This window comes from Bos indicus, chromosome 3 (assembly GCF_029378745.1).
Source record: "Bos indicus isolate NIAB-ARS_2022 breed Sahiwal x Tharparkar chromosome 3, NIAB-ARS_B.indTharparkar_mat_pri_1.0, whole genome shotgun sequence".
Lineage (NCBI taxonomy): Eukaryota > Metazoa > Chordata > Mammalia > Artiodactyla > Bovidae > Bos > Bos indicus.
Window position 1 is genome coordinate 114,776,653 of NC_091762.1, and position 20,969 is coordinate 114,797,621.

At 51.5% G+C, this 20,969-nt stretch overlaps 1 protein-coding gene across 5 annotated transcripts in view; it reads left to right on the plus strand.

The window, feature by feature from the left end:
• The first annotated feature begins 2,614 nt into the window (after positions 1-2,614).
• Positions 2,615-20,969, plus strand: part of SH3BP4 (SH3 domain binding protein 4) — a 98,547-nt gene continuing 80,192 nt past the window's right edge. For all 5 annotated transcript variants that reach the window (XM_070786932.1, XM_019957955.2, XM_070786933.1 and 2 more), the window contains exon 1: positions 2,615-2,889. The gene's annotated coding sequence lies outside the window, so the exon portion shown is untranslated. The remainder of the gene's footprint in view (positions 2,890-20,969) is intronic.

A 20,969-nucleotide genomic window follows, 5' to 3' on the forward strand; every position in this document is an offset into this window, starting at 1 on the left:
AAGGATATTAGGCACTGGGAATAGCAGTAATAATAGTAGACAAAGCAAACTGAATGCTACTCTGTGCCAGGCTCTTTGCTAAGCACCTTACACGCTGCACTGAATTTTCATTCTCATTTAGGAAACCGAGTCACAGAGAGGCAAGTCTAGCAGGCTGGCTTCCAGGCCAGTGCTCCAAACGTGTACTTATACTACTAAGGACCCCCTAGGCCTCCCACATTCCTTTGCACCCTTCTTCTGAGGTCTTTTCAGGGTGACAGCTTCCTTTTGAAATCCATAGCATACATTTTAAGGCTAATTGTATCTATTTTCAGGAATTCAGTTGTCCTAACACATAGATGATGTAGAATTCCCTTCCAGTGCAAATGCTGCAGAAGACGCAGGATTGATACCTGGGATGGGAAGATCCCCTGGAGGAGGATATGGCAACCCACTCCAGTATTCTTGCCTGGAGAATTTCATGGACAGAGGAGCCTGGCGGGCTACAGTCCATGGATCACAAAGAGTCAGACATGACTGAGTGACTGACACATAGATGATAGCCAAATCAGAACACCAGTGTCCACCCTTCTAGGTCCATGTATCTGTCTTCCTATGTCTCCTTCCAAAAATTCATCAGAAACTTAAAATTGAAGTGGCAGTAAACAGATCCCTAAGTTAAAGGGAGGTCTCAAAGACCAATGAGGTTGCAAGGGCTTGGGATCCAGAAAATCAAAGATTTGAATTTAGACTTATGCCCCAAGGGCTCATGACAGCAGTAACCTAAGGTTTAAAGTCATCTACACAATGAGAATAGTAATAATATCGACTTCGCTAGGTAACGGTGAGGAATGACTCAAGCGAGTCAAGCGAAAGCGAAGGTCACTCAGTCGTGTCCGACTCTTTGTGACCCCATGGACTGTATAGTCCATGGAATTCTCTAGGCCAGAATACTGGAGTAGGTAGCCTTTCCCTTCTCCAGGGGATCTTCCCAACCCAGGGACCGAACCCAGGTCTCCCGCATTGCAGGCAGATTCTTTACCAGCTGAGCCACAATATTTCTGGGCACAGAACAACACGTGTTAGCTTGTTTCCCCCTAAAAACCCGTTCTTCCTCCTGGTTTCTGCATTGCATGGGGCACCCAGTCCTTCAGTATGGTAACCAGTGGTCCTCGAAATGGCTAGAGCCCAACCTCCCAAGTGCCTTCAGGTCAAATTCTGGTTCTACCAGTTTCCTGCTGTCAAATTAATTCTCCAAGGTTCAGTGAACTCAGGCGTGAAATGGACTAATGAGGGTAGCCAAGTGTGGGATTTGGGGGAGATTAAATGCTCCAGTCCATGGAAACTGCTTGCCACACAGTAAGTGGTGCGTTCATTCACTGAGCATTTATTGAGTATCTACTACGTGCCAAGCATATTCCAGGCACTGATGACCCGGCGGTGTGCTGACCAGAAAACGTGTACACGGCCAGATGATGTGTATTCCATTTGCGATCTGCTCAGCAGGAAATTCTTTATAATTTTCCACGTGACTGACTTTTTTCTTGTTCTTACTTTTTAAACTTTGCGCTGGTCCCCACATGCTGTTTTTTCTTTCTCTACGGTCCTAGACGAGTGTAAGAAAGGTTTTGAGAATCAGGTGCCCATGTCCGCGATCTGGCCGACGCCGGCCAGTCTGCGGATCCGAACATCACCCAGGGGTCTCCGCTTGGGGCTCCTAGAGAAGGGGTGGGCGGAGGAAGATGCCAGGGGCTTGCGAGGGCGGCCAAAACGTCTCGAGACGACCGCCACCTCTAGATCTGCTCGGTACCAACCACCACGGTTCCGGAGGGGCCCGGCCTCCTGGACCTCGCTCCGGGGCCCCCCGCCTAAAGGAGGAAGAGGAGGAGACGCCGAGGCCGGATCCTAGCCAGGGCTCCGGGAGACGCGGCGCCAGACCCTCACCTGCGAGCGCTCCCCCTCCCGGCCTCTCTGCACTAGGGCTCGGCCCCGCCCCTCCGCCCACACCCCGCCCCCGCCTCCCGGCCCCCGCCGCTCGCCCCTCCCCCAGGCCCCAAGCCACATCGGCTCGGCCCCGCCCCTCCTTTTTCCACCCAACGCAGGCCCCGCCCTCATACGTGACCACGCCCATTAATCAATCCCACCCCCGCCTTCGCCTTTCGGCTGCTTTCTAGGCCCCACCCCCTGCCTGTCCGCACCCCGCTCCGCCTCCCGGCCCCCGCCGCTCGCCCCTCCCCCAGGCCCCAGGCCACATGGGCTCGGCCCCGCCCTCTGCTTCTTCCAGCCCCACGCCCTCCTCTCCATCGCCCCAGGCAGGCCCCGCCCTCCACCGTGACCACGCCCACCACTCATTCCCACCCCGCCCCCCCCCCCTTTTGGCTGCTTTCTGGGCCCCGCCCCCCTCGAGCTCGCCCCGCCCCCTGCCCGCCCGCGGTCCGCCCCTGGCTCCCGGAGGCCCGGGCTAGGACCCGCTCGCCTACTCGTCCTGGGCGTCGTCCCACCCCTGTCTCCCCAAGGCTGTCGGCTCAGTCTCTGTCCCCTACCTCCCAAGGCTCCCCGCTCCGGCGCAGGAACACCCTTACCCCGCGATCCCGCCCCAAGGCCCCGCCCTCTTGACCTCGCCCGGGCCAGGAGACACCCCCGCCCCACCACGGCTGCCCGCGCGCTGGTCCCCGCCTCCCGCGCTCCTCTTCGCGCGCCCCGCGCCCCGCCTCGCACGCCCCGCCCCGGAGCGGGGACCACCCTCAGCCCTCCCCGGCGGGGGCCGAGCGCTCCCGGCACTCTCGGCGGTCCCGGCAACTAGCTGCCGCCGCGCGGTGGTTCCCGCGGATCGGCGCGCGGTGCCGGCCTGGGCGCGCTCCCAGACCGCGGGGAGAACCGCAGGAGCCCGCGGGACGCAATGCGAGCCAGGTAGGCAGGCTGCGCGCCCGGGCCGGCCCCTGCGGGCCGCTCCAGCCCCGCGCCCGGCCGCGCTCCCGCGGCGCCTTCTGGGGCTCGGCGGCTTTGCACGCCTCGCGGGTGCCGATCGTTCCCCTCCGCCGCCCGAGTTCGGGGCTCCGGGGTGCCCGGGCGCGGCTGGCGCCGGACGGCTTCGGGAAGCCGTGCGTGCCCCTCGTGCTCCCCGGGGACTCTGTCACCTCGGCGCAGGCTGGCCTGGCTCGGGGTTCCGGGAGCCGAGCCGCACTTACGGCTCCCGCGTAAGCCCGGCAGATCCCCCTTCCCTGGTCCTAGCGAGGCCGGCCCTGAGAGGTGACCCTCCTCGGCGACTGTTCGCGTCCTCGGGGCGCTCGGCTCGGGGGGCCGTGGGTGCTCCGAGGTCTGGAGGCGCCGGGGCTTTCTCTGGCGCGGGTCCCGGGCAAAGGGAAGGGCGCGCAGTCCGGGGTTAAACTTAGTGACAATGCGTGTTTCAGCTTCTTCGGAGATCCCCTCATTTTAGGATGGAAATGAGAACCCCGATTTCTGGCTTCGCCGTCCGGTGACCCACAGCCGCGAGGTGACAGCGGCGGCGGCGGGCGGGCGGGCGGGGAAGACTGGCAGAGACGCACGTTGCTAAGTGGTGTTTCGCGGGAAGCCGGCTCCGCGGTGCGTATTGGTGGTCTGTAGGACCCTAGCCCTGGAGGCCGGCGGCTCCCAGCCCGGGCCGGCCGGGTAGCCGGGGGGACCAGGCCGCTCTGGCCCTTCTCCCGGGGGTGTTGGGCTGCCCCCGGTACCGCCAGGGGGACGGCGGCCGGGTTTCCTGCGTGCGGAGAGGCCGGTGGAGCCTAACCGGTCAATGCGATTCAAAAAGGGAACCCGGGCAGGATGTTATCCGCGCTTTTCTTTCCAAGTTAGTGCAACTAGATCGGTACCGTGTGCTTTATTAGTAGTAAGAAGTTCACACATAACTTTTGTTCGGATCACAGCAACACTGTATTTTCTGGGTGGAAAGCATAGAAATATAAACAGTAGAACAGAAACCATCATTGATCCCACAGTTCCTACCGGCTTCAGTATTTTCCTTCTTTGATATTCATATTGCACCCGCTTGCTCATCTAATCGGTAAGTTTAGACGTTGAACCTCTCTTGACTAAATGAAAGCAATCCCTTTGTGAAGCTCCTCCCCTCCCCACTTCTAAACCTGATTGTCTCTGAGCACCAAAGTTTGGGTGTCTGGACCTGGCTGCCTTCTCAGGCCCCGGGGGTCCCCTTTCCAGTGGGTGGTGTTTTGCATGCCTTCTGCAGGGCCGAGATGGAGAGAGAAGCCGGCAGTCAGCTAGACCACTGGCTCAGAGGGGATTGGCTGTGGTTTGGGTTCCATGCCTTGTAAAAATGAAGGTAATGATTCTCAATCTGCTTCTCAGTGCACCATAAAAATTAATGGGTGGTTTGCAAAGCATTTCTACATCCTTGCATGGACAGCGGCTGTACTTTTAGGGGCTAGGAAGCATTTCATTCGTGTCCTTTGCTTCCATCATCAAATAAAACAGTCTACCTGCCACCTGGTCATCCCGACTAGGAAACGGGAGTGTCCAGTGGAGTCTGGAGAAGGTTCCCGGCTCCCTGCTCAGCACTGTCTTTCCAGGCCGAGTCTCTCAGGAAATGGGGGGGGGGGGCGGTGCTAGGCTTGGAAGGAGACAGAACCCCCTTATCCCTTCCCTATCTGCTTTGTGCACATGGGCAAATGCCCAGAGTGAAAGGGGGCTTTGACATTAAAGCCCCAGGGTTCACAGGCCTGATGCCGAGGCCACGCTGATCTGAGGGGGAACAGTTAGTTCTGGGAGAAGGACTCAGACAGTGAACAACCCTGGCTTCCTAGGCATTTGTTTTACGGCACTCTTGTTTACCAAATGAACAATGACCCGCTCAGATCTGTGGTGCCTGAGAAGCTTCTGTGAGCTTTCATTTTTTTCCTGTTGTCCCAAGACTCTGGCACCATGCTTTAAGGAGCCTTTGAAAGCAATTGGGAGGGACTCGGATCATTTGTTAATTTCGGATACTAAAAGCTGGAGCCAGAGCCATCTGAGGTGCCACACAGGTTGCCTTTTGTTCCCCTGGCAAAGCAGCCGTGACGGAAGCGCCTCTTTCTGTAGTAGGTCTGGAGGGTTCCTGTCATTTGATAGTTTCATTTTTTTTTAATTGTCACTCCCACCAGCACTTTGTTCTGCCCAAGGGCTAGGAGCTGAGCACAGTCCAGACACAGGGGGCTTTTCGGAAGGACCCAGAAAGTGGGCTGGACGAGTTACTGATAAGAATCCTTCCAGGTTCCTGGGCTCTTAGTGTTGTGCCCAGAATGTTCTCTGAGTTGGGAGGAAGGGGGAGTCCTGGATTTTCTCCTCTGCTGTTTGCTAACTCAATTTCTAGTCACCCAGCAGCCTGGAATTGTTTCCCTGCAGGCTGCTTCAACGGACTTTTTTCTCATTCTAATGGTACTGGTGTGATAATAAGATATGCTAATAGGAACAAGGTTGACGCCCCTGGGTCCTGGGAGGCCGCTCCCATGTTTAAATCCTGCTTCCGGGCCGGTTAAGTGTGGGAAGGATGTGTGCGCTTCCTTCTTGCAAGGCAGGAGGCCACCTGGCTTCCCTCAGCTTCTTGGGGGAGCCCTGGGCCCAGACAAGGTTAGAAGCCACTTCACTGGGCCCTGGCTGACCTTACCCGAGCTGAGGGCAAACCATCACCATAGCTCTCTGTTTGAGGAACCAGGCTTATGTGTGCCTTGTGGGCTCGGGGCCAGCCACGTGGGTTTTCTTTAACTTGGTTATTTTCAAATTCGACACCTGAATTGGGCCACGTTGCAATTTTTCTTCTGAGAATTGGAGTCAGTCCCCTGAGATGTGTTTCCTAAGGTCCTGGAGATGAGCACTGGGACTGCTTTGTCCTGAGGGCACCGCCTGACAGCCGGGAGCTGGGGAGGGTCACAGAGCAGCTAAATAGACTTTACCCTGACCTCAGGGCCAGGAGGGGAGCCTGGGGCAGTCCAGTGTTGACACTCAGCTTTCTGCAAGCTGGATCCTGCCTCCCCACTGCTTGCACAGTGGAAGCCCCACATTCTGCCTTCACCCTCCAGAGAGTGACAGAAAAAATAATTCAGCAAGCCCCTAAACACCCAACTACTTACCAGGGTCTTCCAGGGAGCCTGAGCCTGCTTCTCCGTGGGCCCTGCGGGCATCGTGTGTTACTGGACAGCATCTGATGCACTCAGGACCAGAGTCTGGGGGAAGGATGTTGACACAAGAGTGTGTGATGTGATTCCAGGAAGGGTGAAGTTCTTTATAGTTCTTCACTGCCTCCCATCCGCCAAGCGTACAAAATACCTTCCCAAAGCACTGGTAAGCAAGTATGGACTTGTGAGTTGAGATTTGGGGTGTTGTAATGAGGATCCCTTGGGCTTCCCAAATGGCACAGTGGTAAAGAATCTGCCTGCCAGTGCAGGAGACACGGGTTCGATCCCTGGGTGCCATCTCTGGGTCAGGAAGATTCCCCTGGAGGAGGAAACGGCAACCCACTCCAATATTCTCACCTGGGAGATTGCGTGGACAGAGAAGCCTGGCAAGCTACAGTCCATGGGATCACAAAGAGTCGGACACAGCTGAGCACAAACGGGGATTGCTTGCTAAGGGTTTGTGATGGACCTGATCCAGCGTGCAGACTTTAAAATCCTCACAAAAACCGTGAGGGTTTCCCTTTTACAGGACAACTACCAGAACTGAAGTCGCTCCTCCAGCCTTATTGTCCAGTAAGTGCTCGAGCTGGGATTTAAACTCGGACCTGCCTGAACCCAGAGCTCTTCATCACATCTCCCCGTGTGCCTAAATAAAAGAAACAAGTCACACCTTTGGGAGCGTGAAGACACAGGCATGGAAATAGCAGAGTGCCTACCTCCTTTACACAGTGATAACAAAAAGGTGGTGAAATCTTCCAAACCTGAGAAATCTTTGCAGCCTAAATGGAAGGCAGTCTGTTTGCACCTTTGTCCCCCAGAGGGCCATGCCCTTGCACCCTATCTACAAGGTAAAGTTTGATGTATTTGGAAGATGGTGATTTTGAAGTTGGGGACAGCTCAGAATCTGCTCTGAAGTTTGTCTTTGTACCATGAAAAGAGGGTATTCTGGGCAGATGAGGTCACTAGAATAAGATTAAGATTATAGGAAGGCTGTTAAGTAAACGTAAGATAAGGTCCACCTTCCACTGTACAATCAAATAAAGGACATACTAATGAGATTATTCTTATCTGCTCCACGAAGCCTCGTCTTCAGGGAACTCTGAGCTGATGCCTGGTAGCCCAGCTCTTCTGAACCAATTGAAAAGAATCCTTTCTGTGAAAGAGTTTTTGTGGTTCCAAATTCTTATTAAATCACCCTCTCCCCTCTCCCGCCCCTTCCCTGTTCTCCCAGCCTGCTTCATTGAGGAAAACGCTGCCCCATTCTCATGAAACAGGGAAGCTTGCTAAGGTCTGCAGGCATAAAAGGAATTTAAATGTTTCCTTGGTCTCTGAGCCTGAAGTGTGCTGGTCAACCTGCTCTCAGGGAAAAAACAAAGAGCCTTGATGCAAGCTGCCCTGGTGTACATCCTGCCCCCATGGCTGAGTTCAAGCTGCCAGTTGGGTCTGGCAATATTATTATGAAGCATCTGAAGATCTGTGTAGCCAGTAAGAGTGGGCTCCAGCTTGCCTTTCATTGCACTGAGCTCACCAGCTCAGCCCCCTTGTAGAACAGGTGAAAAGGTTGCCTGGCTTCTGTTTGGACCACAGCTGCCCGGGAGCTGTATGTTCTGAAAGGATTTGGATGTCGCTGAGTAGCCTAATTTGGCCAGCAAGAGATGAATGCTTCAAAACTCAAGGCTCCTACGTGTGTATGCGTGTGTGCTCAGTCATGTCCCTGTGGTCTGTCGCCTACCAGGCTCCTCTGTCCATGGCAGTTCTCCAGGCAAGAATACTGGAATGGGTTGCCATTTCCAGGGGATCTTCCTGACCCAGGGATCAAACCCATATCTCCTCCATTGGCAGGCGGATTCTTTACCTCTAGCGCCACCTTGGAAACTTTAAAAGCTCCCTCGTGGAATCAGCTGGAGAAGGCAATGGCACCCCACTCCAGTACTCTTGCCTGGAAAATCCCATGGACGGAGGAGCCTGGTGGGCTGCAGTCCATGGGGTTAGACACAACTGAGCGCCTTCACTTTCACTGTACACTTCCGTGTATTTGAGAAGGAGATGGCAACCCACTCCAGTGTTCTTGCCTGGAGAATCCCAGGGGCGGGGGAGCCTGGTGGGCTGCCATCTGTGGGGTCGCCCAGAGTCGAAACGACGGAAGTGACTCAGCAGCAGCAGCAGCAGTGGAATCAGCACTCTGATGTGTGTCCAGGGTTGAACTCCACCAAGGTAGGGAATTTGTATAAGAAGGAAACTAGGGACTAGGAGTGGTCAACTCTGTTTTTGAAACCAAGGAGTTGAACCGTGTGGAGTGAGGGAGACAGAGCCGGCATCCACAGGGCCTTCCTAGGATCGTACAAGGGGAGAAGGGAGAAACTCGATGGCTGAGGGTCCTTTAAGAGTCTGAGCTTGGTTGCACATAAGCTGAGTACTTTTTCGCTATCATAATTAGCAGTCAAATTATTTAAAATGTAAGTGCTTCCTTGAGAGGCAGCAAGTGCGTGGGAAGGAGATGGGCTGAGCCAGGCTTGTGAGCAGCTTGGGACCAGGAAGGGGCCACCAGGCCTGGGATGCAGGCTCAAGGAGGCATCTGTCTCGTGTGATACACACGCAGGGTCAGGGAGCGGCTCTGTGAGAGGGGCTGGCTGGGGGCTCACTTCCTTAGAGTCGAACCATCACCCCAGAAGAGGTCACTGCAGACTGAAGTGAGGAACAGGCCTGGGAACACCCTTCTCAGTCACTCCATGATGACAAGGCACCCAGGAGGAGGTTGGGATGTGGAGGAAGGGGTCTGGGAGCCCAATACAAACAGGACAATTCTGGGTCGTGAATGACAGAGAAGTCACACCTGGAAGACCAGGGGCCCCTGGGTTTGTTTGTTAGGACCGTGTGATTGTGCTCCTGGGGAAGCTTCTAGAAAACCAAGGACGGGACACGTAGCCCACAGACACTGAGTGTTAGTGTCATTTGAGGGTGTCAAGGCAGGAAGGACCCGGAATTATGTCAGAGGGGCTGGGATGCTAGGGCTGTGGAGGCCTGGTGGGGGGCTGAAGGGAGGGGGCGTAGGATCAGCACAGAGTGATGGAGGTCCAGTGAGGGGGTGAGTGGCCCCGGGGATGTGAGGGCAAGAGGTGGGTGTGAGAGGTTGTCATGGGGACCAACTCTTTAAAAGACTCCCCCTCACCCCCTCCTCCATGCCTTTTCATGTTGTACATCTGCAGCTTGTTTTTACCAGCCTTTTCTGGGGTGAGGGGGGCGGTCTTCATTTGTCCCCAAGACCCAGCTCCCTGAGTCTCCTCAGGAAAGCCTTTCCTGACTGCTGAGGTCAGGAGCTGACCGCGGCTTCCTCGCTGTCATCCCCCTGGGCGGGGCTCTGGTGGGCAAGGGGCTGCATTTTCTTATTCTTCGCATCCTTGCTGTACAAACAGCGCATCCTGTGAACCAGGAGGGAGCAGGGTGGAGACCAGGGCAGTGACTGCCCTGTAACCACGAAGCAGCGATGCTGATGGTCTCTTCTTATCTTCACAGCTAAAAATTATGCCAGAGGAGGAAAGCAATGCCTATGAATAATAACCAACGGACTTGAAATGCTGCCCAGCAGTCCCCTCGCAGCTCTGCCCTTTGCCGTGTCACTTACCCCAACTTCCTGCCTTTGTTTACCTGTTTGAGCTATCACCCTTTTGGAAAGATTTTAATTTTTATAACTTTAGGATACAGGAAGGTACAGCTCTTCCTTGACTTCAGATGAGGTTATGTACTAATAAATCCATTGTATGCTGAATATATTGAAAACGCATTTAATACATCTAAGCTCCCCAGCATCGTAGCTTAACCTTCCCCAACTTTAGCGTGCTCTGAACACTGTTAGCCCACAGTTGGGCAGAGTCATCAAACACAAAGCCTCTTGGGTAATGAAGTGTTGAATAGCTCACATAATTGATTGAATATTGTACTGAACGAAAGACAGGATGATTGTCTGGGCGCAGAATGGTTTTGTGTCTGTTCTTGGCCCCAGCGGTAACTCTCTGCCCTGCCCAGCATCACAGAAGAGTGTGAGACCCACATATGCTAGCCTCAGAAAAGAGCAGAATTGAAAATCTGAAGTCCTGTTTCTACTGAGTGGATGTTGCTTTCACATGATAAAGTGAAGAGATGTAAAGAGAGTCTGGCAAAGTCAAGAGATGTGAGTCAGGTGTGCATGCCTGTGCTTAGTCACTGAGTCACATCAGACTCTTTGGGATCATAAACTGTAGCCTGCCAGGCTCCTCTATCCATGGGATTTCCCGGCGAGAATACTGGAGGGGTTTGCCATTCCCTTCTCCAGGGGATCTTCCCGACCCAGGGATCAACTCCCATCTCCTGCACTGGTAGGCAGATTCGTTACCACTGAGCCAGCTTGTTGTTCAGTCACTAAGTCGTGTCTGACTCTTTGTGACCCCATGGACTGCAGCCTGCCAGGCTGCCCTGTCCTTCACTGTCTCCCGGAGTTTGCTCACACTTATGTCCAGTGAGTCGGCAATAACATCCAATAAGTCAGGGACCATCTGTAAATGGAATATGTGGAAAATGCAGCTTCATTTAAACATTTGAAAATTACCCTAAGAATTGTCGTTCTGACAAGTGGTGTCAGATGTTTGTTGTGTGTTCCTTAGAGAAGTGGAAAATAAGGCCTGGTGTTTGAATTTAACTGGGGGTGCTGGCTGGAGTCGCTATTCTGCATGTAATGATTCATGTCAAGCTCTGGGCCAGGCCTGTGAGCCAGGGCCTCTCACCGCAGCAGGTGGTGAAGGCAATGGTAGTAGAAACAGTCAGCTGCTACGGTCTGCTCGCACTTTCCCTCCCTGTCATCCTGACCCAAATAACCCTCTGGCAGAAGTCGTGGTTTTTTTCGCCCTTGTGGCTTCAGAAATCAGTGTTTATGACATCTTAAGGAGGGAAGCTTTATTCTGGCTTTGTGCTGGTCCACAGCCATTAGGCTATTTCACCTTTCTGTCCTGGATTAGGAGACCAAAGTTTCAGATTTTGATCACATGTTTCTTTTCAGTCAGCCAAATATGAAACAGTCTGATTTGCACAACTGAAAGTCATCAGAGGAGATTCAAAAATTAAGTGACTGACCATCCATCATGTTCTTCTAAACACTGGTTTTTGTACCTGAGGCCACTGTCGGGGCAGACTGGAATGTGACAAGTTCCTTTCCTCCGGTGTGTCATCAGTGGCCTTTGTTGAGATCTGTTTTATTTTGGGTGATGTCATGGGCTTCCAAATCCCACACACCTGTCTGTGTTTGCATCTTTGACTTCTGTTTGCTTCTGGCTTTGACCTTGGACAAATTGTTTGACTTCTTTGAAGCTGAGCTTTCTTACCTGTAAAGCGGTGTTGGTGGGACTGAACTTCCCTGGGTGGGAGATTTTCATGTGGAGAAATGGACCTTACTGCATCACCCTCTCTCGTGCTTTGAGCCCCGTACCTGTCCTGGGGAGGTTTTCGTGATTGTAGCCTTTGGGGCCTTGTGCACACTTGTAGATTTTTTTAAAAATGTTAAGTAGAGATTTTGTGTGATGCCTCACATCTGAATTAAACAGGAGTGCAGGGGTTTTATATTTTTTAGGTATTCAGTCTGATGTTTAAAGAATGTAAGTGTTTCCATTAAAGATGATGGTAAATGGCTAAGGATTAGAATTGCCAGTCTTTGCTCTGTCTCTGAAATTCCTGGTGCAGGAAGAGAGGTGAGAGGTGGGGTTGGTAAGTTTCACTCCAGTCTGAGACCTGGGGTGGAGAATGGTCCTGGCTTGTAGACTGGGGGCCCCAGCAGCCAGTGGCTGCTCTGTGCCTCTTGCAAGAAGGCCTGACATGTCCAGGGAGGGAGGTGAAGCATCTAGTGTTCAACAGACATCTTTTCTAGATATATGAATTGTTTTGGGAAGGGTCTTTTGTGATTTTTCATTCTTAAAAAAACCGTGTCCGCTTAAGTTTTTTTTTCCCTTCCTCAGGTAATTATGTGTTCATTTTAGAAACGTGTGTGTGCGTGTGGTAGTCCCTCGATTGTGTCGAACTCTTTTTGACTCCATACACTATACTTCAGCAGGCTCCTCTGACCATGGGATTTCCCAGGTAAGAATTCTAGAGTGAGTTGCCATTCTGTTTTCCAAGGGATCTTGCCGACCCAGAGATCAAACCTGGGTCAGGCAGATTCTTTACCATCTGAGCCATCATGGAGCCCCTTTAGAAACATTAGAAAATGCAAGAGAAGAAAAAAGTTCACAGTGGAATTCTGCCACTCAGGGTAACTGCTCTGGGCATTTTTGTGTCTTTCAGATAATTTCACATGTAAATCTCGATCCTTGCAAAAGGAACAAGACGGTGGAGTGGGAACTTGGTTTTCTGTTCACTAGATGCCTGACGCATAGTTATCCTTCAGTCAGTCCTTCCCTGCTGAATGAATACTACGCTTTTTACCAAAAAAATTGTTGATATGCCTTCAGATCAATAAGTACAGATTTGCATCCTCAGTTTTACTGTCGATCTCTTAGGGGATGCACCCCCTTAACAAGTTCTTGTTCATAGACAGTTTCCAGTGACTTTGAAATTATAGACAGTACTGCAGTGAACATCTTTCAACACATGTAAGTGTTTTCTTCCAATGATTTTCTTTTCTTTTGTTCTCAACTTCTACAAAGAACTTCTAACTTTATTATTGATCAGGTGAATGTATAATTGGAGGAGGAGACGGCAACCCACTCCAGTATTCTTGCCTGGAGAATCCCATGGACAGACGAGCCTGGTGGCCTACAGTTTATGGCGTCACAGAGTCAGACACAGCTTAGCAACTTAGCACATATACATGAGGAACTATAACAACACAGCCCTCAGCAGACCTGGAGATCTTTTTGACGTGAATCCCTTGTGTGGTCAAGTGTTACAGTGGAAGCCCACTGGTCACTTACAACCCTCCTGTATTTATAAAGTGCACTCCTCCTAAATGCTTTCACATACTGTCTGCCTTTGCTCTCAGAAATATTTATTCGTTTTCAGTCAAAAATACTGAAGCTATTACTCACCCATCCGTGTATTAAATCAGCATTTATTGAGCATTTACTTGTGCTTACAGCAAAAATAAGAGAGAAAACAGACACAGGAAGCAAAGGAAAAGCACAGATATTTACAAAAAAGAATTGGCAATGTTAAAAAAATGATTCTTCAGTGATCACATACACTGAGCTTCTGGGGCTAGTGAGTCGGCCTCTGGGGCTGTAGAGCTGGCCTTACAAGCAGGTGCCCCTGGGGGGCTCTGACCTCAGTGGATTCTCTGTGCTTGGTTTCCAGTTCTTGTTTCCAGAACCTGATTTAGTTACTGCTGAGACAGACACAAGTTAACTAGACTCACAGCGACTGATGTATAGACCCAGTGCTGCTTTCTCCATCCATCAGGGGAGACGTGATTACTGAAAGGATGACGTGTCTCAGCTTATGGGGCTGGTTCTTCTGCAGGCTGGTCCCAAGGGCATCTGGATGACAGATGCTGCTCTGTCCAGAACAGAATAGAAACAAGACCGGTGTCGGGATGTAGGAGCTCTCTCACCCGCTCCTAGCTAGAGATCCGAGAATAATTAGGCAAGCTTCCCTCACCCCTCTCACACCCTGGCGTGGCTCAGATGGTAAAGAATCTGCCTGCAACACAAGAGACCTGGGTTTGGTCCCTGGGTCAGGAAGATCCCCTGGAGGAGGGCATGGCAACCCACTCCAGTATTCTTGCCTGGAGAATCCCATGGACAGAGATTGGTGGGCTACAGTTTATGGGGTCACAAAGAGTCAGACACAACTTAGCTACTGAGCACACACAAATACATAATCGGTGCTCAGAAAAGCATGTCCGAAGGGAGTGACATCCAGGAGAGTTTCTCTATATGATGAGTGAAACTTGGTGAACTTTGAGATCAGTCTCAGCCTCTCTGGCATTCCTTTGCAGGGAATTGATTTCTTATTTTTTTTTTAATTAATGTAATTATTTATTTGGCTGCACCAGGTCTTAGTTGCAGTACTCAGGATCTTGAGTTTCAGCATGTGGGACCCAGTTCCCTGACCAGGAATTGAACCCTGGTCCTCTGCATCGGGAGCCCAGATCCTTAGCCACTGGAGCCCCGGGGAATTCCTGGGGAATTGGTTTCTGACCGTCTGGGTGCTAGTGTGCTCTGCCTCGTGAGTTTTGGCAGGCAGGGGCTGGAAGTGTTCATCACGGTTTTAGGGAGTGTACACATGTGCCAGTTTCAAAAACAGGACCATATGGGGACGTCGTGTGTCCTGAAGCCTGGGAAATGTTTCTGTTGGACATCTTCGGGGCCCTCTCCCTGCTGGAAAGGGAAGCGGCTGATGTCCGTGCATGCGGCTTCAGGAACTGCCACTTGGAGCTCCCCAGGCTCCTGTCGCTATGGGCATCGAGAGTGACCCCTGGGGCTGTCTGTGTCCCTTGGGGAGCTGTGGCCTGACAGACTGCACTTTGATCTAGCCCACGGTGATGGCGCAGACTTGATTTCTGAGACCTGTGGGTTCATTAAGGGCAGAAAGTACTTAATACCTTCCACTGATGGTAAGGCCATAATTTTGATTTCTAGCTGCGGTCTGGCATCACAGGACTTCTTCCTTCTGGCAGGAGGGGGAAGCTGAGTTATGGGCGGAATATTGGTTGGCCCATGTCCTGAGCGTGGTTTGCGGGGGACCTGGCTGCCTCCTCTGTCTTGGCACCAGGGTTCCCTTGAGTCATCGTCCACTCAGCGTAAGATGAGGCGGCACTTTTCAGGCTGCCCGGGAGGCAGGAGGACCGCTCTTTCGTACTGGTTATTTGTCCTGGCTGCCAGGCCCACCTCATGGAGTTTGAGGGGATGGGGAGCCTCTAGATCGGGCTTGAGAGCCAGGCCCTCTTGTAACTCTCTGTCCTGGTGCCTTCCCCTACTCGTTAGCTCGTGTTTCACTTGGACTCATGCATTTCCTCCCTCACTGTGAGCCAGATTGGTGGGGGGGTGGGGTTGGAGGGATGGAAAATCCACCAGGGACAGCCTCTGTGCCAGGAATCAGCCGCTAGTGTCCCAGGAAACGAGGTCAGGGCTCCCCAGGGGTGCTGGAGGTCAGGACTGGCTCCCCAGAGAAGCCCTGCCAAGTGGGGGCCCCGAAGGAATTGAGTGGGAGCCCATGGGGGGACTTAGGCGTGGTGGGCGGTTGGGGGAATGCCTGGAACTAATAGAGGTACTAGTTTTCTGGGAGCACGTGGAGGGGATAGGAAACTTGGGTGGCAGGCGTCTGGAAGGGTGGGTCCTTCTGGTCGTTAGTCAGCATTGAACTTTTATCTCAGGCCACCAGAAGGATGATGACAAGGAACCTGACTCGCAAGGGGTCCAGAAGTTGAGCAGATGACCATGCCTCCCTGCTCACATCTGTGATCCCCTGCAGCTACCTTGGGGCCCCTCCTGTCGCCCCACTCTGCAACCCACGTGGGGAGCCACGCCCTTCTGACCTACTGTGAGAGCATCATAGAATCATTCAAATGTTTAAACGACCACCCTGGACAGTTTTAAGAGTGACCTTCATTACCCAAATGACATTTAGCAACTGGGCCAGCTGTCGGATTATCAAGTTATAGCATCTCGTATTCCAGAAAGGAGAAGGTGTGGATCAAGATGCAAAGGCTTCTTGGATAAAACGACGTGGGAGGGACCCAGTGAGACAGATCTGAATGCCTTGCCCTGGTCAGTGGAGTCCCTGGCTGTTTCTGAGCATGGCTGTCCCCCTCAACCCCGCGCTCAGGGGCGCAGGCAGGGTGAGTCCTGATTTTCCTTGTCGGGTTCTCACCAGGCCTGGCAGTCATTCCCCTCCCATGGCCCCCTTCTTCTACGATATGGCTACCTTGAGTTGGTAGCCGCAAAGGTGCGGCTTTGCTGGCCTTCCAGAAGATTTCTGTGTTTAACCCACATTCGCCTGGCTAATCCTGTGTCTACTTCTGGGGAAAAACTTCAGTCCCACCTTCTGCACCCGTCAGACAACCCACTGTTCATCATGCTCTCGGAGGAAAGCCATTCCTTTATCAAGGTTAAAAGGGACAGAACTAAAAGCTGGACAATGATGTCATAAATACCACTTTTTTTTTTTGTCATTAGTGAAATTGTCAAGAAATTGGCCGCTTGCTAAATGGAGGGTCTGATGATTATTCTGGGAAGAAGAGGGCTATTTTGATGAGCAGGAACATGTAGAGCCCTGGGTGACTCCCATGGGGACTGGGTGTTGGAAGGCTGTGAGTAACAGGTGTGCAAGACATTCAGCACAGTGTTGATTTACGGCTTAGCAGACCACTGTAAATTAGGCATTATGGGAAAATCTTGAGCGAGTGTGACTTTGAATATGTCAGGTTGCTTGCAGTTGTCCTTTGCCTTCAGGTTTTACTGCTGGGAATTGCAAATAGACAGCTCGTTAGAGCTTGCACACCAGGCTAGCGGGAGTGTACAAAAGTGGTTTTGGTGTGAAAACTGTTGGGCTGGTCCGGAGTGGTCATCTCCCCATTCACCTAAGACCCCCTCTGTTGTCCTTAACAAAAAAAGTAAACTGTAAATTTAACATGTTTGGGGGAGAAAGAGGAGAAAAGGTAGCTAATATTTGTCAAACAGATACAGGCATTCAGTATAACAGGTGCTCTCACTTTTAATATATAAGATCCTTCTAAAAGCCAGTGGATTTCTCTGGTGGCTCAGATGGTAAAGCATCTGTTCGCAATGCAGGAGATCTGGGTTCAATCCCTGGGTTGGGAAGATCCCCTGGAAAAGGAAATGGCAACCCACTCCAGTGCTCTTGCCTGGAAAATTCCACGGATAGAGAGATCTGGCTGGCTACAGTCCATGGGGTCGCAAAGAGTCGGACACGACGGAGCGACTTCACTTCTTCTAAAAGCCAGCAGGGTAGGTGGCTTTGTTCACATCTTCCAATGATGAAACCAGAGCCAAAAAGGGTAATTATTGTGTCCCTGGACCCAGGGAGTATCCAGAAACCCCAGGGAGTAAGCTGTTGTATGTGGCCCTTATGCCTGGATATTAAGCGAGAGGGTTATTTACCCAAAGCATGAATGCCAGGCTCCGCGTGCAGCTGTTCAATTGTGGAAACATACACTGTTAGAGTGGAAGGATCAAGTGCATTGAGAATGACCCCAAACCAGACATTGCCCTGGAGGACATTCATTCACCAGCACCTGTCAGATCAGAGCCGCACTAGCGTTCTCACCCGGGCCCCACGTGGCACGCTGCTCGCTTCCCACTCGCTTGAACTCACCTTAGACCCTGGCATCGTGTTTTAATGTAATAGCGACTCTTTCCCCACATCCTGCATTTGAGGATGCCTGTGCCTTGACCCCCTCTTAGCTTCCTTTGAATTACAAGAATACTCAGAAACTTCAGAAATAAGTTCTTTTCGTTGATGGCAAGTAGTGCTGGAAATCCCATGGACACAGGACCCCTGGCGTGCTGCAGTCCCTGGGGTCACAGAGTCTGACACGACTTAGCAACTGAATCCAAGAATCTGATTAGCCCTTATATGTTCAGCTAAGAACTAGTGCAGTGTGAGAAGCTCTCACTTACGGGCTTGGTGCCCCCGGTTTTCCCACCTGCCACCCACGGAGGAGCCCCACCAGACTTCCCTCCCTCAGGTGAGGGCACCACCTGGTCCCGGGTGACCCATCCGAGCTCAGCTGATGGAAGGGAAGGTGGGCTGCGGTCCACCAGGAGGTCTGCGGCTCTGGTTATCTTGGTGATGACTGATGGAATGTCCCGGGTCTTGCCTTTTTCAGTGGTTGATCTCAAGAGGGAATTTTTGAAAGTAGCAACATCTGTAGTACCACTGGTGGTGGTGGGGTTACAGTTGTATTTCTGGGATGGGACATCCCAAGGAGCCACCCGAGTGCCTGGAGCAAGGTGGACCCCAATGCCATCCTTGTTTTTTTCTAAGGCATCTCTTCTAATTTTAATTTTAATACTCTTTAACCCAAGAGTTCTTTTCTTAAGTATTTAATTTTTTTCCTTGTCTCTTTCCTCCTCTTCCTTCCTCTTACTTTCCACTCAACTGGAGTCAGCGATGCCCTGTGCAGCTTTCTTTAGAGGGTTTTGGGATTTCCAGGTTGCTTCTCATGTTTGCAAACGTTCCTTGGATACTCAAGCGGCAGTTGCATTTTCTCCAGGACATGCAGGCGAATGTGGATCAATTAAATTACGTTCATTGATTACATCACGTTTCACATGGTGACCAGAACGTGCTCTGTTCACTGTGCTGTCAGATTCAAGGGTCAGGCTCCCGTTTCCCGACGGGACTGTGGTTTTGTCGTGTTCCCTGGATCAACTCTAACAGCTTCTCTGTATTCATGAGCTGTTCTGGCAGCTGACTGGATCTTTGGATCAATCAGAAAATCCTCTCCCGTGTGTATTCAGTGTTTGTGGCCTGAGTTGTACCTTTCTCATCGTGCTTTTCTGTCTTCCCTCCTGGGTCATTTTCAGATGTGCGTCATGTGGAATCTAAGCTTTTCTCTCCCTCGGTCAGTGCTCCTTCCTGGACGTCTTATGTTGGTAACAATCATATGCTTGGTTCCATCACTGCCTTTCCCATGAAGGGTTTGCTCCTTCTATCCGCCCTTTGAGCGTGGTTTGGAAGTTAAACTACCCAAGACCGTGGCTCTAGTTACCTTCGTTGAAAAGGAAGACATTTTGACGGAAAGTGCTTGGTGCATGTCGAGAGCTGTATCAGGACTCAGGCACTCTGCTGCTCCCCGGGCAGAGCGAGTGTTTCAACCTGGATTCCTCCCTGGGTTCCCTCTTCCCAGGGTCCCGGGGCGCTGTGTTCCCCTGGTGATGTGGCGTCTGTGATGCTGCTGTGTTCTCTGTGGCAAAGGTTCTCTAATCAGTCGGGGTTTGCAGCCTTGAGTGTGTGGTTTGGTTTGGTGTGCCTTGATGCTTAAGGACTTTCGGGGTCCCCCTCTCCAGCGTGCAGCCCCTTCTGTGTGCCTGGGCGGTCGTGTGTGTCACGTGGACTGTGGGTTTCGATGGGACCCTGCAGTCACGTGACGCCAGGCACTGGCCTCAGCTGTGCCTGGTGTGGCTCTCTGGCCCGCGTCTGCCTGGGAGGCCGACCCCCTCCTGTTCTTCCCGCTCACCTGCTCATCAGTGCGCTTCGCAGACACACCTGGTGGCTTTAGTGTGCTAGACGCGGTTCGGCAGTGACACTTCCCCTTTGCCAAGAACTCAGAGCAGGAGCTGACCGTGTTTATAGGCCTGCACACTTTCGACGCCTTCCCGGTTTCACAGAGCAAGTCTGGCCTTTTCAGCCCAGCACTGGGTCTGGCAGGCTGTCCTTGAGCTTTCTGACTCCGGCCTGCCCTTCTCTGCACTGGCCCGCTGGTCCCTGAGATGCCGCATGGTGATGCCCCAGTGTGATGTGTGTGGACCCTTCTCCACAGGCCTTGGGGATAAATGTCCCTCACAGACAGTCACACACGGTGGCCCTGAACGTCTTCCTGTTTAGTTCCAGCTACATTGGTTAGACATACTGGTGAACTGAAACTTAAACATTCAAAAAAACTAACATCATGGCTTAAAACTCAAGATTCAAAGAACTAGGATCATGGCATCTGGTCCAATCACTTCATGGCAAATAGATGGAGAAACAATGGAAACAGTGACAGACTATTTTCTTGGGCTCCAAAATCACTGCAGATGCTGACTGCAGCCATAAACTTGCTCCTTGAAAGAAAAGGAGGCATCCTAAATGACCCTCTGCCCAGCTTCAAGTCACCCCTTGGGAATCCACGTATTGAACAGTGTTGTTCCTCAGATGATGGTTTTTCAAAAACGTCAGTGTGCTTTACATTGTTTTGTTGTAAGAAAAGTACGTGCTTTTGTAATCATTCCAAATATTGCCTGGAGAGTGAAAAGTGAGTCACTCTCCCTCACTGGGGCCGGCTATATCTCTGCTTCTGACAACTTTCCTGGGGCGAATTCCATCAGGTTGTGGATTTTTCTGCCGACCTGTATCACTCAGGGTTCCGCTTCTGTATCCCCACGTGGGGTTTAGGTATAATTTCCCTCTTTGTTTATCAGCTTGGGGATCAAGATCACTTTTTGCCTCTTTTTTTTTTTTTAAGAAACTGCTTTAGACTTATCCTGAGGGGAATCGGTGGAAATGGCAAAGACTTACATTGTGTGTTGCTGCAGGGCGCTGCCAGACACCAATTTCAGAAACTCTGTGAAGAAAACAAAATAGGCCACCGTATAGGACCTCCCTCTCTTTTTAGAAATTTTATTTATTTTTCAAATTGTGGTTTTTTAAAAACAACACATAATATAAAATTTACCATTTTGACAGTTTTTAAAATCATACAGTTGAACAGTGTAAAGTGCGTCCACATGGTTGTGCAGCTGGTCTTCAAAACTTTTCCAGTTTCCCAAACTGAAACTTACCCATTAAACCTTTCCCCGTTTCGCCTTCTCCTCTAGCACCAGCTGAGAACTAACCATCATTCTACTTTCCATTTCTGTGAATTTGACTCTTTCACATAGCCCATATAAGTAGAATCATATAGTACTTGTCTTTTTTTGTGACTGGTGTTTATCTTACTTAGAATATTGCTCAGGTTTCATCCGGGTGGTAGCCTGTGACAGAACGCCTTCCTTTTCAAGGCTGAAGGATGTTGCATCAGATGGATGGACCACATTTTGTTACCCACCCATCCATTCCTGGACCTTTGGTTTGCACCTCTTGGAGACTGTGAATGATGCTGCTGTGAACATAGGTGTGGGCAAATATCTCTTTGGGAAGCTGCTTTCACGTTTGGATAGATACCCA